General features: G+C 46.1%; 1 long non-coding RNA gene across 14 annotated transcripts in view; it reads right to left on the bottom strand.

Moving 5' to 3' along the window:
- The window catches only part of LOC123803308 (uncharacterized), a 279,495-nt gene that overhangs the window by 4,790 nt on the left and 250,959 nt on the right, over nt 1–23,746 (bottom strand). For 7 of the 14 annotated variants that reach the window (XR_015725354.1, XR_015725356.1, XR_015725362.1 and 4 more), the window contains 2 exons: nt 22,779–22,854; nt 1–21,565 (listed from right to left, as the gene is read on the bottom strand). This is a non-coding gene — a long non-coding RNA (uncharacterized LOC123803308). The remainder of the gene's footprint in view (nt 21,566–22,778; nt 22,855–23,746) is intronic. The other 7 variants (XR_015725361.1, XR_015725360.1, XR_015725358.1 and 4 more) reach the window with 7 other exon arrangements.

Raw genomic sequence — 23,746 nt, 5'->3', positions numbered from 1 at the left:
AAAAAAAAAATGGCTGTTGCTCAGCAATTCAGATAGAGTATAATCCACTTGGAAATCAAGAAGTCCCTCTCCTGTCCCTATTCATAATTCTAGAGAGAAAAAATATTCAGATTTTGACCTCAAGCTTGCAACCATCGTTTGTTCAGATAATATGTTGGTTAATCAAAATCATTAAAGCTAAATATTAGAAGAAGAATAAAATTGGTTACATGGCACGGGAAGCTGGGCTTGGATGAAAATGCTCTGATCTACAAAAAACTGGAAGTTAGTGTCTTGTGGATCTTGCTGACCTGTCTGCCTGCAGATCACTCACGTGCACTGCGTAGAGGCCCGGCGGCATTGCTGAGACCTCTGCCCGCTCCAGAGATTCCGCCTTCTGGCAGCACCCAAGTTTGCAAGATCGTATCCATTCTTGAGAAGCAGTAATCTCAAAATTAGGACCTAGCTTGGTATGTTCACTAAAAAGGAAGCTGAGTCATTTACCTGACCCCGAATGGAGATTTGGGGAAGAGTGAGAAATCAGGTCCCACGCAGTCAGAGAAGAGGGTGACTGGGAGCCTCTGCACAGATCTATTAATATGAAAATTTATGTAATGTGATTGGCTGTTTCTCTTCACACAGTGGAGTAAGAATCAGGAGAGATTATTTTGCAGAATGATAACCTTCCCTATCTAGTAACCCTAGGGAGATCTGGGAAAGTATGAATTTTGATTTGAACAATAATGAACTGGTAAGTGATACAGCTTTTGGCTGGATAATGACTATATTAATTTGCTGGTTCTGGTGTTAAACCCAAACAGAGGCCCCGAAGAGATAGGACTGTTATCTAAGCAACAATTAATATGCTGAGTATGCTATTTAGAAATAGCCCCCGAGTTCTGCTCTGCCGTCATGAACAGAACTTTTATTCCTTGGGCATCTTTATAAATTCTCATAAAAATTTAATGAATGGGGTATAATCTAAAGGAGAATAGGGTTGTCAGTTACAAACGTGCCAGTTTCAATTTTAGTTTTAGACCTCAAAGTCAAAAAACATATCGAGTGGGAGAAACTGTCCCTCTATTCCAATGTACTTTAATTTCCCCGATTTAGGGAAAATGGCTTTGCTGTGATAGAAAGATTGAATTTTACCTCTGCCTGGCATTGTGTCGGCAGGGTAGACCCTTATCTGTTAATTTGCCAGTGAGATGATTTTTTTCAATGGCACTTTTTCCTCCCCGCAGTGAGGGAAAAAAAAAACCGCTTTCAAGTTTAATTTGATTGTTGAAAGGCAGTAAAGGACAAAACTGAACTTTATGCATACTAAGGGTTTATCACTCCATTTGCCAGGCTTAAAGCAGTCCGTGTAGCTACTGCTCTTAGGACTGTTTGAATTGTATATAACTCCTGGGGAAAAAGACTGCCTGACCAGCACAAGGGGCAGCCCTATCAGCAGCTGAATTGCAGCCCAGCAGCGTAATTATTCTCTATGGGATTGGAGGAAATTCCAGGACTTTGTGGAGAGCAGTTGTATTGTGTTCAGGGTTCTCCGCTCAAAAGGGATTCTAGGGCATTGGGTGCAGAGGAATGCCATTCGGGGAGTGTTTGAAGGTTGTCCGTTCTCTGGGCTGACAGCTCTGGGCTGCTCACACCGTTGGTTCTGTCCAGGGGTGCCGTGGATTCCAGGTCTGGGTACCGTGCCTGCCTGTGTGCAGAGGAAAGACCCCAATGCTGAGCGTGGCTCCATGATGCTGCGGAAAAGGAAGGCAAAGGCCGAACCCTGCTCTGAGACAGCCAGGCAGCGCTGGCGGGGACAGGAGGGGGGAATGGAGTGTCTAGTCTTTGCGGTACCCCACAGCATCTTACTCCAGAATCTGCTTATGCACCAGGAACAGGAAGGAGGGAAAGGGACTCCCCATCCCCCATCCCAACGCGTGGCTCCTCTCTAACCTCAGGGCCGCTGCCCACTGGACCTGTAGACCAGTAACTCTGTCACTCGGGGGGCTGTAGACAGAGAAGCCTATGCAGGCGCCCAGCAGGCCAACTTCCTGTGCAACAAATCCAGTTCACCTGACATTTGCTAATCAGCTAGACGCTCTCCCTTCTTCACCCTCTGCTTTCACATCTGAGAGTTGGGCTAGTGCAAGGGTCTGCCCTACAGGCTTGTTTGGCCGTGTAAAGCTCCCTGCAAGGGCTCCACAGGCCGCCAGGTGGTCACTGCTACTGTCACTGGTGATGCATGTTCCTGCATCTCCCACATCCCTCTTTCAGATCTATGGGGCCCCACAGTTATGTTTCCATGGGTGCTGGTCACCCCCTCTTGCTAAACAAGCTCTCGGTGGACCTGGACCAGGACCTGGCAATGCTGATGTGAAGACAAAATAACAGGGTGGCTGGGCCCCACCTCTTCAGCACCCTTTCTGCACCTCAATTTTTTAAAAAAAGGATGTTAAAGAAGGACCCCAATACTACCAGCCCCAAAGGGCTGTTGAAAGGTTCAAAGTGTGATAACAATAAAAATAATTTCATACATTCAAAAGCACTTCTCAAGTGTCTTTTACTGTAACTATTGGGCATGTAAACATATTTGCCAATTGTTTGAATTCATGACACTAATTCTATGGGCTCTCCCGAATCAATGAGAAACTTATTTTGAAATAGGATACTCTTACTGGAGCTCCAGTTGCCCATGGTAAAGGATAAGAAATCTGATAGACTTCCCTCCTCTTCTGCTCCCCTCCCCCTCCTCCCCTCCCCACCCCCCTTCCTGCTCCCCTCCCACTCTGCCTCTCCTCTTCCTCCACCTCTGTACTAGGCTCATCTCTGCAATACAGTCAAAGGTCCCTTCCTACCTTGACACCTTCAAACCTTCAGTGACACACAACGACCTGAAAGGATCCCACTCTCAGGTTGATACCAAGCCACCTTGAGTTGCCCTTGAAAGGGCACAGATTCATTTCAAAGAGCATTTGAAAGAATCAAACAGGAAAGCATCTTCAAAGGAAAGAATCCTTTTGTTGTCTGTGAAGCTGTTCTTCCTTCCAGGCTAACAAACTTTCACATCAATGATCACATTGACCCTGCACCAATCCTAGGACGAAGGTATGATCAGCTTGGCTTTGTGGATGGTAAAACTGAAGACACAGCCGCTAAATGACCTGCCAGCACTCAACAAAGGCCTTTTGAAAACTGGGAGAAAGCTAATCAGGCAGTCCTCTTGGCACCAAACCCTCCAGAGAAGGGGAGAATAGACCCTGGGATGTGTTGGCTAGTCACTTTCTCCCCAAAGGTGAAAATATCAAATCAAATCTGTTTAATGAGCTACAACATGAAGATAGGGTGCAGCCCTTGGTGCTTCTGAGCCCAATGGGTCAGAGAGTCCACCAGAGAAAGTGGAGCATAATGAGGGGCAACTCGGGACTACCTGCAGGACGCCATGTCGCGGGCGCCCCACCCCCGGCAGGACACACCACAGATGAGGACTCTACTGCAGATTCTCCTGGCCTCTCTTGACTCTAAGCTAGTAAGCATGCCACTCACAGAACAGCCTTCTGCAAGCAAATACTCCTTCCCCATCTTCGTGGAGCCCTGCTGCCTGCTGCCTGCTGCCTGGGAGTCCTCCAAAGGCTTACACCGAGTGTAAGATGTGCCCCTCCATTCATCCATCTCCCACACGGAGTGCCCTAGTCTGCAGAGCTAGCCCTGCCCCTGTGACTTCCCTCTAACATTGCCAGGTTCCCTCCAGCTCTCTGCACTGTGCAGGCTCCGTCTTCTCCAAAAAGGATCCTTCCTGCCCAAACACCATTCCCCCACTCTAAACACACTAGTTCAATGGCTACATATTTATGGAGGTCTCCTGTGCCAGGCACAGTGATGGAGGAGCATGTTGGGACCCCTTACTGATATCCGTCTTGAACGTTGTGTATGGTACTCAATACTGATTCCCGCTTTGTGTCTGAGTACCAAAGGCCTAGCACCTCTTTTCCCTGGAAGCCCAGAGTGCAGGGTGGAGACTTTGGGATAGAAAGAACAGAGGTGAACATGGGGTCGCAGCTCAGCACAGCCCAGGGACGGACCTCTCTACAGGGGCTGCAAATCATTCCCTGCTCTGAGTACCTGGGTCTCACCAACTCTAGCATGCCCTGCTGGCTGGCTGCTGCCCGGCCTGCCCATCAGCCCCTGCCTGGCTCCAGACAGACTATCAAAAGCGAATGAAAATCACCAACATCTGATCATTTTGTCAGCTAGCCGCTGTAACAGAATTTAGCCATTAGCTGACCTTATTATTTGATGGCCCACAGGCACCCTCCTTGTCTTCTGGAGGAATTGCTCCCCGGGGACTGATACCCTCCAGGAGGCATCTTCATTACGGGCATTTGTGCTCCAAATTTGAACTTGAATCTCTGCAGGTCTCTCTAGGTACATTAGCACACATTTTCTCAGTTAATTTGCACAACAATGCTATGCAGGAGGTAATACTGTCCTTAATGTTGCCGGAAACCAGACCCTGAGGGTGAAGGACTGGTTGGGGCCACACAGCTGGGGGCTGGAGGTCTCAGGCTCATGTGCAGTCTCTCCTTGCAGAGCTTGGAAGAGACTGAGGCTGTTTACTTCTTCCGTCCCTTTACAGAGAACTACGGGATTTAGCAGAGGGTGCTTTCATCCTTACCAGGCTCTGGAAAAAGGTGGGGTCAAGAAGAGCCTCCAGGGGCTGTGAGGAAGAAGACAACAGATATTTCAAGTCCCATCCACTTTTTGTGCGATTTAGAGAAAGGTATTAAAAGACCCCCGATTGAGTGAAATTATCAGCTATTTACCGAGCATCTCCCTTGTGCCTGGTACGAGACCAATAAAACAGTCTTTGGATCCATTTCAATTTAGAATTGTGGGCCGGCATGGAGTGGGTTGGGTGGAGGTAGGAAAATGATGAACCACCTTACCCCTGCCTTATTCCCTTCTTCCCTTATTATTTGGCCAAAGTAAGCTATTGGCTGTCCCCTCCTCCCAATGTCCACGCCCACCACATGCTGCCTCAGACACGGTCCATATGCTCCCATATCTGTGCCTTTGCATGGACCCTTCCTTCTGTTTGGGATGCCGTTGACTCCGCCTTTCCCATCTAATTACTGCCCGCCCTACACAGCAACTCTAAATGCCGGAGACTGCTCTCACCCAGAATTTTTTCTTTCTTTCTTTTTTTTAAACGGAAGTATAATTAACACACAGTGTTATATTAGTTCAGATGTACAATATAATGATTCAACAGTTCTATACATTACATCTAGGATTCTTTTCTGGTTGTCCACAACTGGATGCGATCTCACCTTCCTTCAGTAAAACCCCACAGGACTACTCATGTCTCCTCCCGGCATTCATGTCCCATCTTGTCTTTGTGCAAAGATACCTCCACCTTCCCTGGCCAGTTTGCACGTGCACACACACCCTGGTCTGGGATGTCAGGGGCTATAGTTCCTACATACAAAAACAAAAGAAAAGGCCTTCAGTAGATGCCATAATTATCCACATAGTAAATGTCCAGTAAGTGCTGACCGAAGTCCCCTTGGTAAGACCCCTAGAAGGCGGTGAGTCGTGGGGCGAGGCGTGGAGGCTAAGCACTACACGTAGGGTGTGTGGTGTGGCTAACAGTATGCCTCGCCCACATTCACACCTGCATCCACCATCCCATCAACACCACCCCTGACTATGGTGGGAACTCCAGACTTCTCTGAAGGTCCAGCCCGAGTCCATCACTCTCCACGGGCTCATCTGGAACCTTCACAGGGCCCACGTCTCAATTCAACTTCTGCCCAGTCTCACTCTTGTCCCCTCCTTTCCATAGGTGTTAATCCCAGGAGGCCTCTTTTGTCATCGATGTCCTGCAAGAGCAATGTGGGGCCAAGCGCGAACCCTCTGAACACTCTGAACAAGGAGACAGAGCAGGTGGTTGCTTTACCAGGTGTGGGCAGCCATGCTTCGGCCCCCTCCCGCCCACATCTACCACAGGGGCTCCCAGATCCCCTGCCTGTCCTCTCCTCGCTGTGTCTCTCTCACGGAGGTAAGCTCTGTGTCTAGTCGTGGTGCAGGTGGTAGTTATCCAGATGGTATGAGGCAAAGTGGGCCAAAAGGCTCTCTGCCCACAAATGCCTCCCATGGACCAAGTCTGGGACTGCGATTCCCACCATTACCATCAGTTCTTAGGGGGGTGGACGTAAGCTCTCCAGAGCATGGAGGGGTGGGTAGGATACATGCACACAACAAAATGAGAGACACATTGGAAAGGGGACTTGGAGGAGGTGACACGTGGAAAGGACATTTCAGGGGACACCCGGCTGGAGAAAAGCCCAGAATTGAAACTTGTGTTCCTGCTACTATTCAGAGTTTGGGTCACACTTTTAATTACAGGAGTGCAACATGCAATGAACACCCATGGGTGATCATTACTGGTTCCATTTTTAACATACTGAGAGGTGGGCATGGAGTGGTTCACTCGGTGCTGCTAAGTGGGAGCCAAGCTTTGGCAGTCTTCAGATTTCAAACCCGCTGCCAATTGCTTCACTAGTTTTGTTGCTTCCAGCCACAGCTGAGGCCCTCCAGTAGGCTCATGGGTCCCAAGGCTGGGGTTGGCTGGGGTCTGAGTCACACCAGTCCTCAGCACATGTGCCCATTCCTAGGCTGGTGTGTGTTCCTGAAACACAGGGACTTCTTCTTCCCCCCCTACAAAAAGGGGGGTACCATAATAGGATATCTCAGTTGTTCCTCCAGATCTAAAACTCTATAGCCAGACAGACCTCCATCTGACCTTGCTCTTCTTCTCTAGAAGGATTCATCACAAACAGGGAAGATGGATGGATATTTAAGAAGCTCAGGCTGGGCTAGTGTCCAGCTGGCTAGCCAAGGTCTGTCATGGTATCACAAATGGTGCTGCCACTTGTCCTAAAACATGAAACTCGAGGTTTTATCAAAATCCTAGATCATGCTTTATTTTCTGAGTAACTATTCAAATATACAATTAATTCAAAGTCAAAGTTTAAAAATGTTCGGGAAGTCAGGAGGATGGTTTGTTTTACCCAAGTCACCCAGTCTGGGACGAGGATCATTCCCTCTTACAAATTTTGGGTTTCGCCTTCACTTGATTGACTTTGGCAGTTGGCATGCAACCTTTAAAATTCTTACCAAAATGTCAGCCTTGAAAGAAAGAAAAGATTATTTGATTAATTTAATCTAAGTGCCAACTAAAGCACAAATGTTCCCTATGGATGTGTTACAACATGGGAGGTTCACAATTGATTGCTTGAGAATGAGGGAAAAAAAATGAACACAGCAAAATATTTACTGGTTAAGCAAGAATAGTTTAACATATACAGAATGATTGTCCAGAGTCCCACCTGTAGCCTCTGAACTACCAAAGCCTGGAACTCGTTCAAATTAATGAGTAAATAAAAGCAAAAACCACTGAATTTGTAAGATAAGAACAGTGGTAAGGCAAGGACATGGATTTCATCCTTCAGAAACTCAGAACTAAATAAGAATCTAAGACTACTCTGCCTTTGCTCAGTGCACAGTTGTGTTGCAGGAAAGAAAAACATAACCAGAATATGACGCTGTCAGCAATTGACTCCAGGTACCATCTGCATATATCCCTGGCACTATTAATTTGCAATTAACAAGGGCCTTATGTTTTATCCCCTGCAACTCGCTGTCTTGAAGTCTGAGGGAGGGGGTTTAGCGGAAGGGAACATGCAGGTGGGTGGTGAGCCTTCTCAAAAGCAAATAATTCTGCTTTTCGATACTGAATCACTGGTATGTAAGCTGCTCTTTCAAACTAATAAAAGGTCATTTGTTGAACGGAAATGGAATATTTCCATTCTGTCATCGTGTGAAGCAAGCCCTCCAACATGCAGTAGGACATCACAGTGTTGAGCTCTGTGCCACAGGGTGGGCTGGCGATCTCTATTTACATTAGACACAGTCCTGTTCGCAAGTCCGGTGTGGTGGGCAAACTCCTAAACTTTTGAAACGGTCAGAGGGGAGCAAAATCTGCTGAAAGCCTGAGGGCGTTAAAACAGAGTAAAAAGCAAGAGTTCTAGATTTGTTCATCCCTGGCTCCTGATTCTTGGGTATCCTACTTTCCTTATTTATGAAATATTAAAAAAAAAAAAACCTCATTGTAAGGATTGACGAGATGATTATAAAGAGTGTGGCATAAAATAAATGTACCCTACATGTGGGTTACTCTATGTCAGGCACTCTGCTACATCCTTACCTTGTTGTCCCGAAGTTTATTTACAGGTAAAACAATATATATATATTTCAGCCAGTTATCAACAAGTCACTTTCTGGTAAGGAGAAAAATGCCATTCATGCCCGTGTTACTGAAAGAAATGAAAATCCAAGTGGCTTTCTCACACTGCTACACACTGCCCATGGAAAAGCTGTGTTGGTCCAAAATGGAGAGTAACTTTTCTTGGTCAACGCTCTAGGACAAATTATTTCAGAATCAAAAGGTCAGAGGTAATCCCCACACTCCAAGGACATTGATCAGAAGGACTCCTTGTCTGACTTGTTCTCCTTCTCAAAGGGAGCAATATAACTTTGGGTGATGAAATTATGTGGTGAATCCCGCTGGTGGGTGACATGGAATGGATTGAAAACCACTGCTCTTTCCTCACATAACGTTTGGTAATAATACGTAGCAACAGAGATCTGCCGGCGTTGATTGAATGCTGATGTAAACCAAAATAACCGTCAATAGTAAGCTAGAAAAACAGCCTCTTGTAAGACAGGAACTAGAATTATTTAATGAAGCCAAAATAAGTAATAACACCAAAAAAAAGGCACAGGTACTAATCATATATTCCCTCCCTGTCTTGTAGCCATGCCAGCAGGTAAGCAGGAACTCTGAACATTTCAGTTAAAAGTCTCCATGACACTCAGGAAAATATAACTTCCTCCAAAGATGGAGAGGAACGCAGGTGTTTCTGCATCATCCAAAAATTCTGCCACTTACAGAAAGAGCATTTCATGGTCTTCAGAGGCCGGGACACAATTCCCTTGAACACCCACTCCCGGGCCAAGACTTAGGGACATGACTCATCCGGAGTGAACAAGGCAATTTTCTGTGGGGAAAACGTGTCTCCACCCCAGATGTTAGCCAAGTTCTGCTTAATGAAGTAAAGTTCTGTGAGCCTGGACACGTACTGGCAAATGCTTTCCAGTCTCCCTGAAAAGCTGTGGGAAAAATGATGACGGGCAAAGGGGAGAGGTTGTATACTTGCATACTTGCTTGACCTAAGACAGTAGATGAATTTCAGAGATTTGCACGAAGATAATTGACCAGGAAGTTGCAACTTTAGAAAAGAATTCTACACTTCACAAAAATGTCAGTTTAATTCAAGATGTATTTAGTGTCACCTACCATACATACAAGAAGATTGTGAAAAGAGATGTTTGCCAGTGGTCAAGTGGGAAGTTAGGAGGTTGTTTTGAAACCAAGTGGACAAAAATGTCAATGAAAACATTTCTTCCCTGATACGATTTCAATTTTGTGGGAGAGTCAGCCATTGGTAACCATTACACAAGATGGAATAAATATGAACCAAAGAAAGGTTAAAGAAACTTTCTGGAGTTGGGTAGAGGAAGAACTGGTCAATTTTCAACTGGAAAAAATCTGGGAGGGGGGCTTCACTGAGACCAGTTTATAAGTCATGCCTCCACTGACATTTTTTTTAAAGATTTTATTTATTTGTTTATTTGAGAGAGAGAGAGAGCACATGGGGGGGGGGGTGTCGGGAAGGAGGGGAGAAGCAGAGAGAGAGAGAAACTGAAACAGACTGTGCTGAGAGTGGAGCCTGACACCAGGCTCGATCTCATGACCCTGAGATCATGACCTGAGCCAAAACCAAGAGTCAGAGGCTGAACTGACGGAGTCACCCTGGCACCCCCCCCCCGACACTTTTATGAATACAATTCTTTCAGGCACAACTTAACTGCTTAAAACAAGTAGAAGCTTACAAGGTATTATAGATGGAATTGTGTTCCCCTCAAAAGCTATGTGGGAGTCCTAATCCCCAGTACCTCAGAATGGGACCCTATTTGGAAGAAGGATCTTTACAAAAGTCATCAAGTTAAAATGAGGTGATTAGGGTGGGCCCTAATCCAAAATGACAGAGTCCTTATAAAAAGGGGACAGGGACAAGGGTGCACAAAGGGAGAGCGCCATGTGGAGATCAAGGAAAGATCAGGGTGATGCTTCCACAAGCCAAGGACCACCAAGGACCACCAGTGAACCACCTGAAGGCAGGGGAGAGGCTGGAGCGGATTCAGAAGGAACTGACTCCACTGACACCTTGATCTCAGACTTCCAGCCTCCAGAACTCTGAGAAAATATATTTCTGCTACTTAGGTCCATCGCACTTTGTTATCGCGGCCCTAGGACACCCCTACAGCAGTTTTGCCATTTTGAAAGACATTATTCCAGGGTCTTCAGCCGAAACCCCTGTTCTCCTAAGGTGCACATGGAGATTCACTGAGGCTCAGGAAGAAATTTCTAGGACTTCTATGTGTCTTGTTAATTTAAGACTTCCTTTTTGGCGTATGTTTTAAAGGCACCATATATTAACACAATGGTATAGCGAATAGATCATAAGTAATTATATGTGTACAGGATCCTTTGTTCAAAAATTATTTTCTGATAATCAAAAAAATTGTACATATTACTATTCAAAGTGATAAAAATCGGGCACCTGGGTGGCTCAGTCAGTTAAGCACCTGCCATCGGCTCAGGTCATGATCCCAGAGTCTTGGGATCGAGCCCCACATCGGGCTCCCTGCTCAGTGGAGAGCCTGCTTCTTCCTCTGCCCCTCACCCTGCTCATGCTCTCTCTCTCGCTCACTCTCTCTCTGTCAAATAAATAAATAAATAAAATCTTAAAAATAAATAAAAATAAATAAAGTGATAAAAATCTAGATAATCATAGAAAGAAAATGAGATCTCTGATTCCCCTAAATTTCTCATGGGTAAGATATAATCCCAAATGGCATAATGTGGCTTTAACTCGTGCTCCGTGGTAGTAACGACCTTGCGATCACAGTCATCAAAGGAAGGCATCCTTTCAGGGAAGTTGCCAGTTACTGAGTATTTTCAGGGGCTAAAGGAAGACCCAGAATACCTCTTGTCTGAAGATCTTCTTTTCTCATCTACAGATCAGGAGCTCAGTGCCGTAGACACACCTGAACTATGACAAAATGATATTTTCTCATTTCTCTTCACCTGCCTTCCAAACAGCGGGCACAGAGAAGACACTGACTCGAGCTGGGGGCCTTTTTGAATAAAAGTCCTGTTTTACCCACCTCTTCCTTTCTTCATTTGGTCTTACTGCCTGTTCAGAAGGATCACTTTCCACCATCCACGTGTCCAGATCTAGACCCTAATGACACCAACAAAAGGGGGTCAAATCCTCTGACCCCGTGCTCCCTCAGCGACATGAACGTCTCTGAACTATTGGCTGGGATGAAAAAAATTAGCATTTAATTGAAGATGACCGGCTGAACTATTATTGAATGTGTCATATAAACATAACCTCTTTCAAATAGGTCACAACGTGTTCCTTGAGGCCGCAGACCATGCTTTAGTGTCTGGCCTTAAAGTTAAGCTAAGGTTAACCTACCTGCTCCAAGTGAGTGCCTGCGGGGAGGCTAGAGCTTTCATTCTAGAAGTGGAATGAGATCGGGCTGGAGGCTGGAGCTTTCATTCTAGAAGTGGAATGAGATTGGGCTGGAGGCTGGAGCTTTCATTCTAGAAGTGGAATGAGATCGGGCTGGAGGCTGGAGCTTTCATTCTAGAAGTGGAATGAGATTGGGCTGGAGGCTGGAGCTTTCATTCTAGAAGTGGAATGAGATCGGGCTGGAGGCTGGAGCTTTCACTCTAGAAGCGGAATGAGATCAGGCTGGAGGCTGGAGCTTTCACTCTAGAAGCAGATTGAGATGAGGCTGGTGTCAGCTTGAGCTAGGTTCGAATTCTGAGTCTGACACTAATTTCATGATCTTGAGAAAGTTATCCAACTTTTCTGGGCCTCCGTTTCCTTACTATAAATGGGTATAACAGCAGCTCTTGCCTCGGGTCCAAGAGAGGTTTCGACAAGCTAATGCACACAAGTCTGTTTGAGCATGGTAACTACTCCACGAGCAGTAAATGCCTACAGGTGAATCTGTCTCTGATTCTGTTAGTTATGCTCATTCCATCTCTCTCTTCTGTTAGCCAATGTTCAGCTTCTGAACATGTCAATATTTAGAATACTACTTGGTGGTATTACAGAAAAATACTTTAAAAAGAAAAGGAATAGTGGTCTGAGTGTGGCTGTGTTCCTTCTCACGGCTCCTTTCCCCGAACAGTTATTCAATGTGATGATGGTGCTGCCAACAGAACCAAAGACCCATGTGTCACCAGGGCGATTATAGCCTCTCTCTCCATTTGCCTCGAAATTATCAAGGGAGAGTTGGCTCAACTCATATTTCATATCCAGAGATGACTGTGTTCATTTCTATCTTCTCAGAGTAAACAATAAGTCAGTAATGCCCATAGGACCAATTAAACATCATTTATTCAAGTCAACGTCAGGTTGGGGGTGTATCATGGTGGGCAGAGCAGAAAGCAGAGGGGAGGAAATGTGAGCTCTGGCCCCAGCCACCAAGAAGCCAAGACAAAATTAATACCTGAGTTATCACCTTCCTTCCAGAGCCATGGGCTTCCTCAGTTGTAAATAGCAGGGCTCATTCTCCCTAAGAAAACCAGGGGACATCTACATTCTTATGACTCTTTCATGATTGACTCCTGATTCTCTGGACATGGACCTTCTATAGGCCTGTGGTCCAGTGACAGGCAAGCTGAGCTGTGCTTCTGGAAGCTGTGGTATACAACATTGCCCACATTGCCTCGTTCCCCTCTATCACTAACTTCTGGGGAGCGTGACCGAGTGTGAGGGCTGGAGGGTACTGTCTCTCGTTTTCAGATGGTTATGTTGATATAATCATCTTCTGCACAGTAATTCCAAGCTAAACGGCCCCTTAAAGAGCCTGTATTCACCAATGTCCCATGAGTTTGACATACGCAGAACCAAATTGTATTGTTTTTCAACAAGATTGTGGGCCAAATCATTATTTCTGAATACAGTCAAACTTTGAATTAGCTCTGAAAGACATAAATGAAAGTCTTAATTCAGACAACCGAACAGATAACAAACAGCTACTATGAGCTAGATGCTAGGGAATCAAAACTATGAATTAGACATAATTACAAGATTGTTGTAAAGAGTAAGTGAAATAAAGATGCCCAGGTGCCCAGCAGCGTGACCCCTGTGCCAGGCAGTCCTCTTCCCCCTTCTCGTCCTCCTCCTGGGAAGCAGGCAGGGTGCGGTGGGGAGACAGAGGAAGGAGAGATGCCACCAGGACAAGACCTCAACCAGCCAGTGGAAGCCTCCAAATTAGAAAAATTCAGAGCCGGGGAGGCAAAGTAAGCCAACTGGAATCGACCTTGCTCTCCCTGTCCCTTCTCACGTGGGGTGGGGATGTAACTCCAAGTGTCCGCAGCAGCTCCTTTGACTTCCAAGGTCTGTGTGAGGCTGGGGGCTGATGGGGAGAAAGAGCCTTCACCTCACCTCATGGCTCTGTCAGGACTTGCAGCGTTCTAAACATAGAGAGCCGTCCCCTCTTCCACCCAGAAGTGTTCCGGAGCAATGTGAAATAATGGCTGAGTAGGGAAAGCCAGCCCATAGCACCCTTCCTAGAGGGCAGCCCCCAGGAAAGCGCCCCTGCTGGCCACAGAGTCACTCTAGTTGTCACAACACCTTCCCTCCTCCCCTTCTGCAGCCCCACCTTCATCCCTCTACCCCACAAATGTCAATGGAAGAGAAAACAATTGTTCTGGAAAGATTGAAAACACCCCTCTTGTTTCTTGCCAGAGCATTTGCATTTTTGGAAGAGGTTCTTATTTCTTTTTAAGGCTCAAAGTGAGAAGCTTTTAGAAAAGCTAAAAATATCTGTTAAAGAAGAAGGGGAAAAAAACTATTCAGCTTTCCCTTCTTTATGCGCAAAAGGCTCAGAGGCACAAAGAGGTGCAGAGTCAGCTTTTCGGCTCTGTCTCCGAAGGCACAGGGAAGGAGCAGTGTCACAGGGCCTGGATCTTTAGAAACAAAGGTCCATGGAGGTAAAGATAAAAGAAACCCAAGAGCACACTATGGACTCAGAGCAGTTGAAAGCCGAGAATGTTCTACAGAGTCAACTTAATATAAACTCCTCGTTTTACGACTAAGGGAACCAAAATGCAAACAGATGAAGTGAGTTGCCTGGAGCCACAGCGCTGAGTTGCAGGAGCTGAGATGAGAACTGGCTGGTTGTCCTCCCATCCAACTGTGCCTTGGACCCCTCTTCACCGTGACACTGCTTAGACCTACAACCCTGAAACTCACTCTTGAGGCTGTGGTCCAGCCACTCCCCTGACGTCGGATGCCTACTCACAGGTATGCCAAGTTTCCTCCAGCAGCCCTGGTGAGCTGCACGACTCTGCCGTCGGGGGGCCCGACTTTCAGAAATCACGGAAACACCAACACTCTCAAAGGGAGTTTTCACCAAGAGCAAAACATCAATAGGTAGGTCATGAATTACTCAGGACCAGAAGAATTCAATTCTCAATTTAGAGCTTGAAGATCATGCCCTCCGTTCAAGAGGCAAGAAACAGAGGCCAAGAAGAGGCCATGACTTGTCCAGTGGCGCCCGAGGTCAGCATAGGACTGGAGACCTCTGCCTTCACCTCGCCACCAGTCCGGCCATGCCACGCTGCCTCTGTTGGGCTTTTCCTTTGTTTTTTTTTCCCATTTACTCCTTCAATCTAACAGCACTGTTGAGTCCCTATTATGCTCCAGATATAGTTCCTGGCACTGAAAATATAACACTGAGCAAGACAGATAAGATTCCTACCAGGGGGACGGTACCTCCCATGGGTCCCACCTGGCTCATATCTTCCTATGAGACGCACCCCTGGGCTTCCATGAAAACTCTTCTCTTCAGGAGTGAGAACATTGGCAATGGCTCCCCAAGGCCCGCAAAACAGAGCGCAAACTCCTGGCTGTGGCCCACAGCCTCCACAACCTGGCTTTAGAAACCATTTCTTGGTTTCTTGCTGTCCTCCACAAGCTGTGTTCCAGCCACAGAGACCCATACAGACGGGCCTGTAGAATCCCACATGGGCCACGTGCTTTTAAGACGCTGCCTCTGCACAGCCTGTCACCCTACCTGTCACCCTTTCTTCTCCTTCCTCTTCCACTCTAGCCTTCTCCTAACATAATGCGGGGACTGCCCGTGGCATTCTTACACTGCCAGACGCTCTGTGACAGCTGCTGGGTCACTGAGCCCCACAGCTCACTAGGCGTGATGCCAGGGGTTCTCACCCTTGCTGCCTCATTGCAATGACTGGGTGGAACTTTCTACTGTAACCCACCCTGGGTTCCACCACACCGAGGTCCTGATGTAATCAGTCTAAGGTGCTGGGGCATTGTAAATGGTAATCTAATCAGGTGATTCTGATCAGCAGGCAAACCTGAGAACCAAGTAGGGCACTTGAATGAGAAGCTCAAAGAAATTACCTCACATGCCAATGCTAATTCAGTGATTCCTATTAATGTTTGTTTTTTTAAAAAAAAGGCTAAAAAGCAGTTTTTATGGGAATGGGATTTCACTCTCATATGTCTGCTAGAAACCCAGATCTCCAGTATGGGGTGATTAGATTTAGCAAATGAAAATTCAGGATACTGAGTGACATTTGAACTGCAGATAAACAACAGACAAATTTTCAGTATGAGTAGGTATAAGTATGTCCCATGCAATATTTGAGAGATACTAAAAAACTATTCATTGTTTATCTGAAATTCAAATTTAACTGGATGTCTCGGATCTTATCTGGCAGCATGACTGTAATAAATTATTGTATCTGAAACAGAAAACTACAATCGTCTTCAATTATTGGGAGACAAATTCCTTGAAAGTACCTTCAAAATGATTACCTTAAATATAACTCACACTCACTTTACCTACAGGAGTCACTTACTCACTAAGGCTCACAAACTGAAGGTTCACAGTGCGAAAGATAAAGGGAGATGAACTTTCTGGACCTCCGTAAAACCGCTCTTCTTATATGCCCAACAATTAGTCTGTCTGTCTGTCCATGCACTAGTAATGCACTTGAGATTTTTCAGCACATTTTAGCAAATGTGATTTCTTGGCTCTCAGAATCCCTGTGAGAGGAGCAGGCATGGTATGATTCAATTTCAAGGCAGACGAGGCAAGCGCCGACAGTGGCAGTCGCTGAAGGTCATGTCAATGGTCAGGGTCAGCAGCCACATGGTTCAGCTTCCACATTGATGTTTAGGTCCCATGGTGCTGCTGTGGATGGAGGTTTCCTCTTGGGTTTCAGCCAGTCCCACTCAGGTGAGGAGGGAGGCTGGCCAGGGAGCCCCCAGCCAGGGTTCCATGGATGTGCTATGGACTGGAGGTTTGTGTCTCCCCCAAATTCATGCAAAAGCCCAAAGTCCAAGGAGATGGAATTAGGAGATGGGGCCTTTGGAAGGTGATTAGGTAGTGAAGGAGGAATGAGATTAGTGCCCTTATAAAAGAGACCCCAGAGCGTCCCTTTGTCCCTTCCACCATGTGTGGACACGTAAGGTGGCTGTCTGAGCCAGGAGGCAAGCAAATCTGCCAGGGCCTTGATCTCGAATCCCAGGCCTCCAGAATGATGAGAAATAAATGTTGAAGCCACACGGCCTCCAGTATTTTGTTAGAGATGCCCCTCATTCACCTTCTGCCTGAGGCCTCGATCTCTGCTTGCTGTCCTTGGAACCTGTTTCTACTGGCCCTGTCCTCGGCACGTGACCAGCTGCCTACCTTCTTCCAAGCACAACCCCGGTGCACATTCGCATCAAGCAATTATTTCAAGTCCCTCCACCTCACGATCTTTGAAACATCCCCGTGAAGTATCTGCAAACCGCTGCACTGCCAACACCAGGCAGAAAACAGGAGCAGAGACGGAACTGAATTAATTCTCTTCCGGCTCTCCAAACTTCACGAGCACCAGTAGCCCCGCCGTTCCAAAATCTCTTCTGTTTGTGTAAAGGACGTCCTCAGACTGAGCACGACCATCCCCTCCCCCGTCGCATCCCCTGAGGAAAGGTCAGGACAGACGGAGTCCCGGCAGCTGTTCCTGCTTTGAGGGGACAGCAAGCAGAGGCAGCCTCTCAGAGGCCACATCAAAGCGTGCGGTACCAGCCGCTGGCCACAGGGCGGACCACTTGGGAGAGGCTGGTGGTCACTCCTGTTACACCCTCTGACCCCAGCTAGTGACAGATGCCAAGCTCCGAAAGCCTTCTCCCTGCCCACCCAAGAGCAGCCCTCCAGTACCACAGATGCAGTTTGAACCGGAACCTCAAACTTAGGAAGCAAGAAAAAGGAAAGGCAAGGAAAAAGCAGTTGTTTGTGTCAATAACCCATATTTCCATCAGTTCAGTGTCAGGGATTATCAAATACAAGCTCATCGCTGGAGACCTGGTGTGCAGCCTGCACACACACACACACACACACGTGTGCGCGTACACACATACACTCGGGCAGGTTAATCCCTGTATCGTCGGCTGCCACTGGTTTCCTAAGGAGCTTACCAGGGCATGTTCTGACTTCAACAATGACCTGCTAATGGTTTTACATTTCTCCCAAGTATTATAAGCTGTCCTTGTCACTCTTATCTTCTAATGAAATCAATAAATTCAGGAGACAGCAAGAGATAGAGCAAAGGCAATGCCAGAGCCAAGGGCGCTGTGGGATTATCTGCTAAGCCATAAATAATCATCTTGAAACGATGATCAAACCTTGACTTTTGCTTAGAGAATGAAGTTGAGGCTCTCCTGGTAAAAGAAAATTTCTTCCGATTTTACTTAAAAGAAGAATCCTGCACCCCATGTGGTTGTGATTTTGCTAACGCTGAAGACTCTATCACAGGAAACTCGATTCCTGCACCTTTCAGGAGCGTGTACTAGCCGCCGGGAGCATTTCAGCTTCCTGCCCCTTTCTCAAGTGTGTTCATAGCCGTGAACACCCCAGGCGAGCGGTTGGTCCCGTTACCGTACAGTTTCGCCTTCATCTTTAAAAGGTTTGCTATTTGGCTTCTACATTCATCTTTTCTCCAAGTTGCAAAATCCACCCTAAATTTTACTTACTTCTTCCTAATTCTCCCTTGCTCTCGGACAAACCTGACCCATCACCACTAGCCTTCTGCTTAAAGAAGTCCTTGATACAGCCCCCGCCTACCACTTCCAGGCCATTGTCTTCCCACCCATTCCCCTTCACCTCACAGCTTCTGCGATGCTGGAACACTCTCAGCTCCGACGACACACCATAGTGCCTTCTAATGCAGAGCTTTGCACCTGCCTTTGTGCTGCCTGGGGCACCCTCTCCCCACGCCTGCACGTCCAGCACACTCCTACATCCCTCCCACTTGGGTCGGCTGCCACTTTCCAGGAGTACTTCCTGGAGCTCCCCCTCTAGGTTCACTCTTTTTTTATATCTTCCATAGCAATGTACCCTTTCTTTCTAAGACTCACCTCCCCTGAGAGAGGTGTCTGATTGTCCCACAGAAGTTAAGGTTGGATCAGCCTTGGTCAAAGAAGAGGTCATCTAGTACAGACATATCTATCCCCAGTATGCCATGAAGCTTCTCTCAAAACAAGAGCTGATGAGCTGAGCGGGTACCCCCAGACGTTATTCAACTGCTTCCTATCATTCAGCTATGTGGGAAACACAACAAAACACACACACACACCCCACAACCTTCTCCCGTGCATTTAGAGGTATCTCTACCTAACATGGCACACTGGTGTCTCCCAATGGAGACAGGTCAAGGTGGTCTGAGGCAATGCCACGCCTCCACTAGTCCAATATCAGAATCCAGGATCCCTGGTCATGTTCGTTCCGCCTTGATTTTTCTCACAATGATGACCCATGAGCTAAACTCTACATGTAACCACACAAACACACTTTGAATGCAACGGTGTGGAAAAGAGAGAAGAGAACGAATATTTCCTGCAGCAGGCTCTGCTTCCAGACCAGAGTGGGGCAGTAGGTCTGAAGGCAAGTGGCTCAGGACATGGGAAGGGTGAGCTGTTCTGCCTACCTCCAGCCTGCAAGTCTATGCTTGGCTGGACTTAGGGAATGCACATTCCCTCCTCAACTCGGAGTGATGTCTAATTACCATAGGTGATACCTGGCAAATATTTGAAAATCCCAATTCAGTTTCCCCATTGTGACCTTCACTCCAGCCTTCTACACATACCTCGCTGCCTGTATGCCCTCCGCCCCGTATGTTTCAGGCCAATCCTTCTCAGACTTCCACGTGCAGATCAATTATCTGGAGAAATTCTGGGGATTTGTTTGCATGAAGATTCTGCACTTGTAAGGAGCTCTGGCCCAGGAACCACACTTAGAGTAGCAAGATTCTAGGGTGTGATAGGGTGGCATCTACAGAGCTCTAAATCTGCCGGCTGATTGGCTGACGGTAAGCCAGTAACTAGCTGATAACCAGTTACTTTGTCAGGCTGCCGTTAATACATAAGCCATATGCCTACTGAATCCATCCTGCCCTTGAAGACTTACAGAAAGTGACTTTGACTCACTGTCCGCAGCCCAGAGAGCATCAGACCCTCCCCAAGGAGTCTTTTAATTTCCTGTGGCTTACTTCCTCACAGGAAGTTTATGATGGCTTCTTTTATGTTTCAACTTGACTGGCCATGAAGCCCAGATTAGACATCATTCTGGGTGTGTCTATGAGCGTGTTCTCAGTTGAGAGTAGCACTTGAATTGGTGGGCTCAATAAAGCAGATTGCCCTCCCCAAGGTGGGTGGGCGTCATGCAGTCCACTGAAGGGCTGGATCGAACAAAGATGGAGTCTGGAGGAAGCAGCCCCTTTCTTCCTGCCTCACTGTTTTAGCCAAGACCTCTCATCTTATCTTCTTCGGCCTCTGATGGGGGTTTACACCATTGGTGCCCCTGGTTCTAAGGCCTTCGGACTCAGACAGAGTTACACTGCCAGACTGTGGGACTCCTCAGCCTCCATAATCACGTGAGCCAATTCTTCATAATAAGTCTGCCCGTATATATCTATCTCCTATTGGTTCTTTTTTCCTGTAGAACCCTGACTAATACATAACTCTGTCCACCACTCACCTCATCTGACCTCCCAGCGCATTCTCTTTCCTCGGCCTTAAAACAGCCCTTTAGCTTCGCTAACACCGGGTATTTGTACCTGGCACAGCTGGCTGAAGATTTGGAGGGAAGGACATTTTGTTCTGTCAGAGAACTTCCCTGTCAGTAACATAAACATTGACTTTTTAGATGCCCTTGTTCTCAAAAGTTCTATCAACCCCGTAATAAGAAGTAGCCTCACCTGCAAGGCCTCTCTGTCCACCCCCACCCTCATTTGTCCATTTGCGGTGTAAAATCGTGTTTCGCTATTTTCTTCCAAACCATGCTGTCATCCCAAGCAAGAATTTTGCTTGATAAGAAAATGCCATATATTCAGAAGAGAATTTACACTATTTTCTTAAGTATAGAAGACATTGCAATTCAGGTTTAGATTAAAACATTGTTTTCCTCTCTGTTCAATACATGGGTTGGCTTGAGAAACACAGAAACACTTATTACACTAATTTCTAGTAAATGACCTTGGACAAGTCTTTCAATACCGCCTCTGTTTCCTTAATTATAAACTATGGTTAGTGGTACCTTTCTCACAGGTAGTTGTGACATTTCAAAAACTAACAAGGTAAAGTGCCTAATGCATGCATGGCAGGCCATGACCTTTCTTCCCCATGCCAATATCCTGCTTTCCCTAAAATTGGCTTTCATGATCATTTCAACATGAGCCCCTTGTACAAAGTAAAATTAGAGCAGCAATCTTGATAAATTTAGGGGGAAAAGTAGAATGTATTCTAGGCTTTTCGTTAATTTGTATTATCAATGCCACCCCCTCTTTCAGCATCAAGGATAATTGAAAGTTGACTGTACCATTAAATTAACATCAAGTTTAAGCTTTTGCTTTAATTAAACCTGCATTACATTATTCTTTAGTGCCAAGGAGTGAATTCCTTAATGACTAATGAGTCAGTACATCCAAGCCCAGGAGTTGCCTTTTGTACCAACAGAACCAGCGCATGAAGGAGTCACATCAGCAGCCCTTTGCAAACAGAAGACATCCTATTTTTAGTCTGAAACTCTAGGGCTGAAAATCAGAAAGCATCCGAAGAGAAATGCGCCATTTGGTTTGCCTCCAAACACACTTGTAAAGACATGCGCCCTTCTGTTTCCATATTTTTCTCCTTCAGATTTATGACATACACAAACAAGAAGACAAACGTCCCCATTAAAACACATTGATACCATAATGACATTAATCATAACAAAAACAGTTAGAAGAAGGCTCACAAGATAGCAGGTATTCTTCAGGACCTGGGTAACCCTCCATCACAGCAGACTTCTGGGAGCATTATTCCAACCACTGGAAAATAAAAAGCAAGGGGGTAGGATGGAGAGAAGCCTGGTCTGTGTACATCTAAGCAGAGATGGGGATGTTTGCTGTGCCAAGTGGTTCCGGACTATGAGCCTCATCGTGATTTTCAACTGGAAAGTGAATTTCTTTTAATTTCTCTTTCCCTTTGAACAAACAAAACTGCAACATGGGAATTAATACAATTGAGCCCCTTTATAAGAATCCCAGCTGCCAAACCAGAGTGGGACATTGTCAGAAAGATAGGAATTGGGCCCAGGGAGGGTTGGGGCCCCAGGGGAAGGCAGCTCAAAGGCAGAACGCTGCCACGTGCACCCCACAAATGCACTTTAGAAGGAGAAAAGAAAAGGAATAGGAAAAAAGGAGGAAGATAATTATAGGTATGGAAATTGATCAACTTAATTCACAGGGCCTGAATCCAACCAGAAGAGCGAGCACCAGGATTTTAATCTTAGGACCAGGATTCCCATCTTGGGACCTTTTTTGCAAAATGAATGAAATCACATTTCCCAGCCCCCTGCCTGCTCAGGAGCAGAGACTGCAGCAGGCGGAGAGCCGAGGAGAGAAGTCAAGGGGAGTGTGGAGGAGAAGCTCCTGTAGGTGGACCTGAGCCCCGGCCATCAAGCTGCTTGCTTTTCCACCCACTGACCAAGTCCCAAGGTGAAGGTGGCATCTCACATGTGGAGAGTGAAGGGCTTTTATGTACAAGCCCCATCTCATTTAATTCCAACTGCAGCCATGCTTTGGGCTGGATGGTGATTGCCTTTGTGCCCACTTAACAGCCAACAATGAGGAGGGTTCAAGGATACGCTGATCATGCCTTCTTGGCCATTACCTCAGAGGGAAGCCTCTAATCTTCCAAACCCCAAACTGCAGGACTCCTGACCCTGTGCTACAGGGACCTCTCCAACAAGTGACACAATAACAGGTCCCTTTTATTTATTTATTATACGGTCAGGACCTACAAATCCAGAGTGCTTGTACAACTTCCAGAAACAAGAGCAAGTGGTACAATCACCCTTACCGTTCCCACATTGTATGGTCAACACACATGGGAGCTAACCAAGCAAGTCTTTAAACATTGAGGTAAGCTCTTTTGCCCCCCATACTCAATGTTAAGGTGATAAGATAAAAAATCAACATAGATTAACATAAACATTGAGTTAATGTTAAATTGTAAAGAATCAATGACTTCTTTTCTTACCTTTCTATGCAATGGATGATGATAATTTAGTGCTTTTCATTCACAAAAGTACTTGGGTGGCAGCTTCTCAAATACTCTTTTAAAACAAAACAAAACAAAAAACTTGGAACTATGTTTTTAAAAAAATGACACTAAATGACAATGTTTACGATGAATTTATCTCTACTGTGACCCATTGGGGTTTATCCTGGATATACAAGGATGGTTCAGATCAGAAAATCTATCAGTGTAATTCACCACATTAATAGATTTAAGAGAAAAAAATTCATCAGATCAGCTCAAGAGATGTAGAAACATTATTAACTAAAATTCAAAATTTCTTTAAGATTAAGAAAATAATTTCTTGGCAACATACAAGAACTTCCCTTACTACGTAGATGGCATTTAGCCAAACTTTGAGTATCATACTAAATAGTACAAACTGAGCCTCATTTCCATTAATATCAGGAAGAAGGCAAGAGTCCATACAGCGACCTCTGGTGCTCTTATCAGAGGAACGGAAAATGTTGACCCTAGAGCCAAACTATCAGGGCTTCACACGGCTTCTTAACTAGTTGTGCTATCTTGGGCATACTCCAATTCCCTCTACCCCAATTGCCTCCTGACAAAGACCCTGTCCTTGACCTTGAGTCAGGCTATCTTGGGCCTACCTACTCCAGTTGTGGCAAGAATCCTGCTCAGTCGGCTTAGTGAGAATCCTTACCTTCCATCCCTGATGAAGCTCTTTGCCCCTTACCTTTGATGCCTAAGTCCTTCACCCGCCTTCAACAAGAATTCTGTTAAGTCAATTTAGCAAGAATCCCCCAACTTCTGATGTCCCCTTAGTAATTTTCCATCCACTGATTCTGCACCCCCTGTTGCTTGGCTATAAATGCCCATTGTCTTTGCCATGTTCAGAGTTGAGTCCCATCTGTCTCCCCTATTGTGAGAGTCTTGACACCTATTGCAGTAGTCCTGCATGAAGTCTT

The sequence above is a fragment of the Ursus americanus genome, chromosome 7, assembly GCF_024610735.1.
Source record: "Ursus americanus isolate L20-20 chromosome 7, mUrsAme1.1.p, whole genome shotgun sequence".
Lineage (NCBI taxonomy): Eukaryota > Metazoa > Chordata > Mammalia > Carnivora > Ursidae > Ursus > Ursus americanus.
This window is presented reverse-complemented; position numbering and strand designations above follow the sequence as displayed.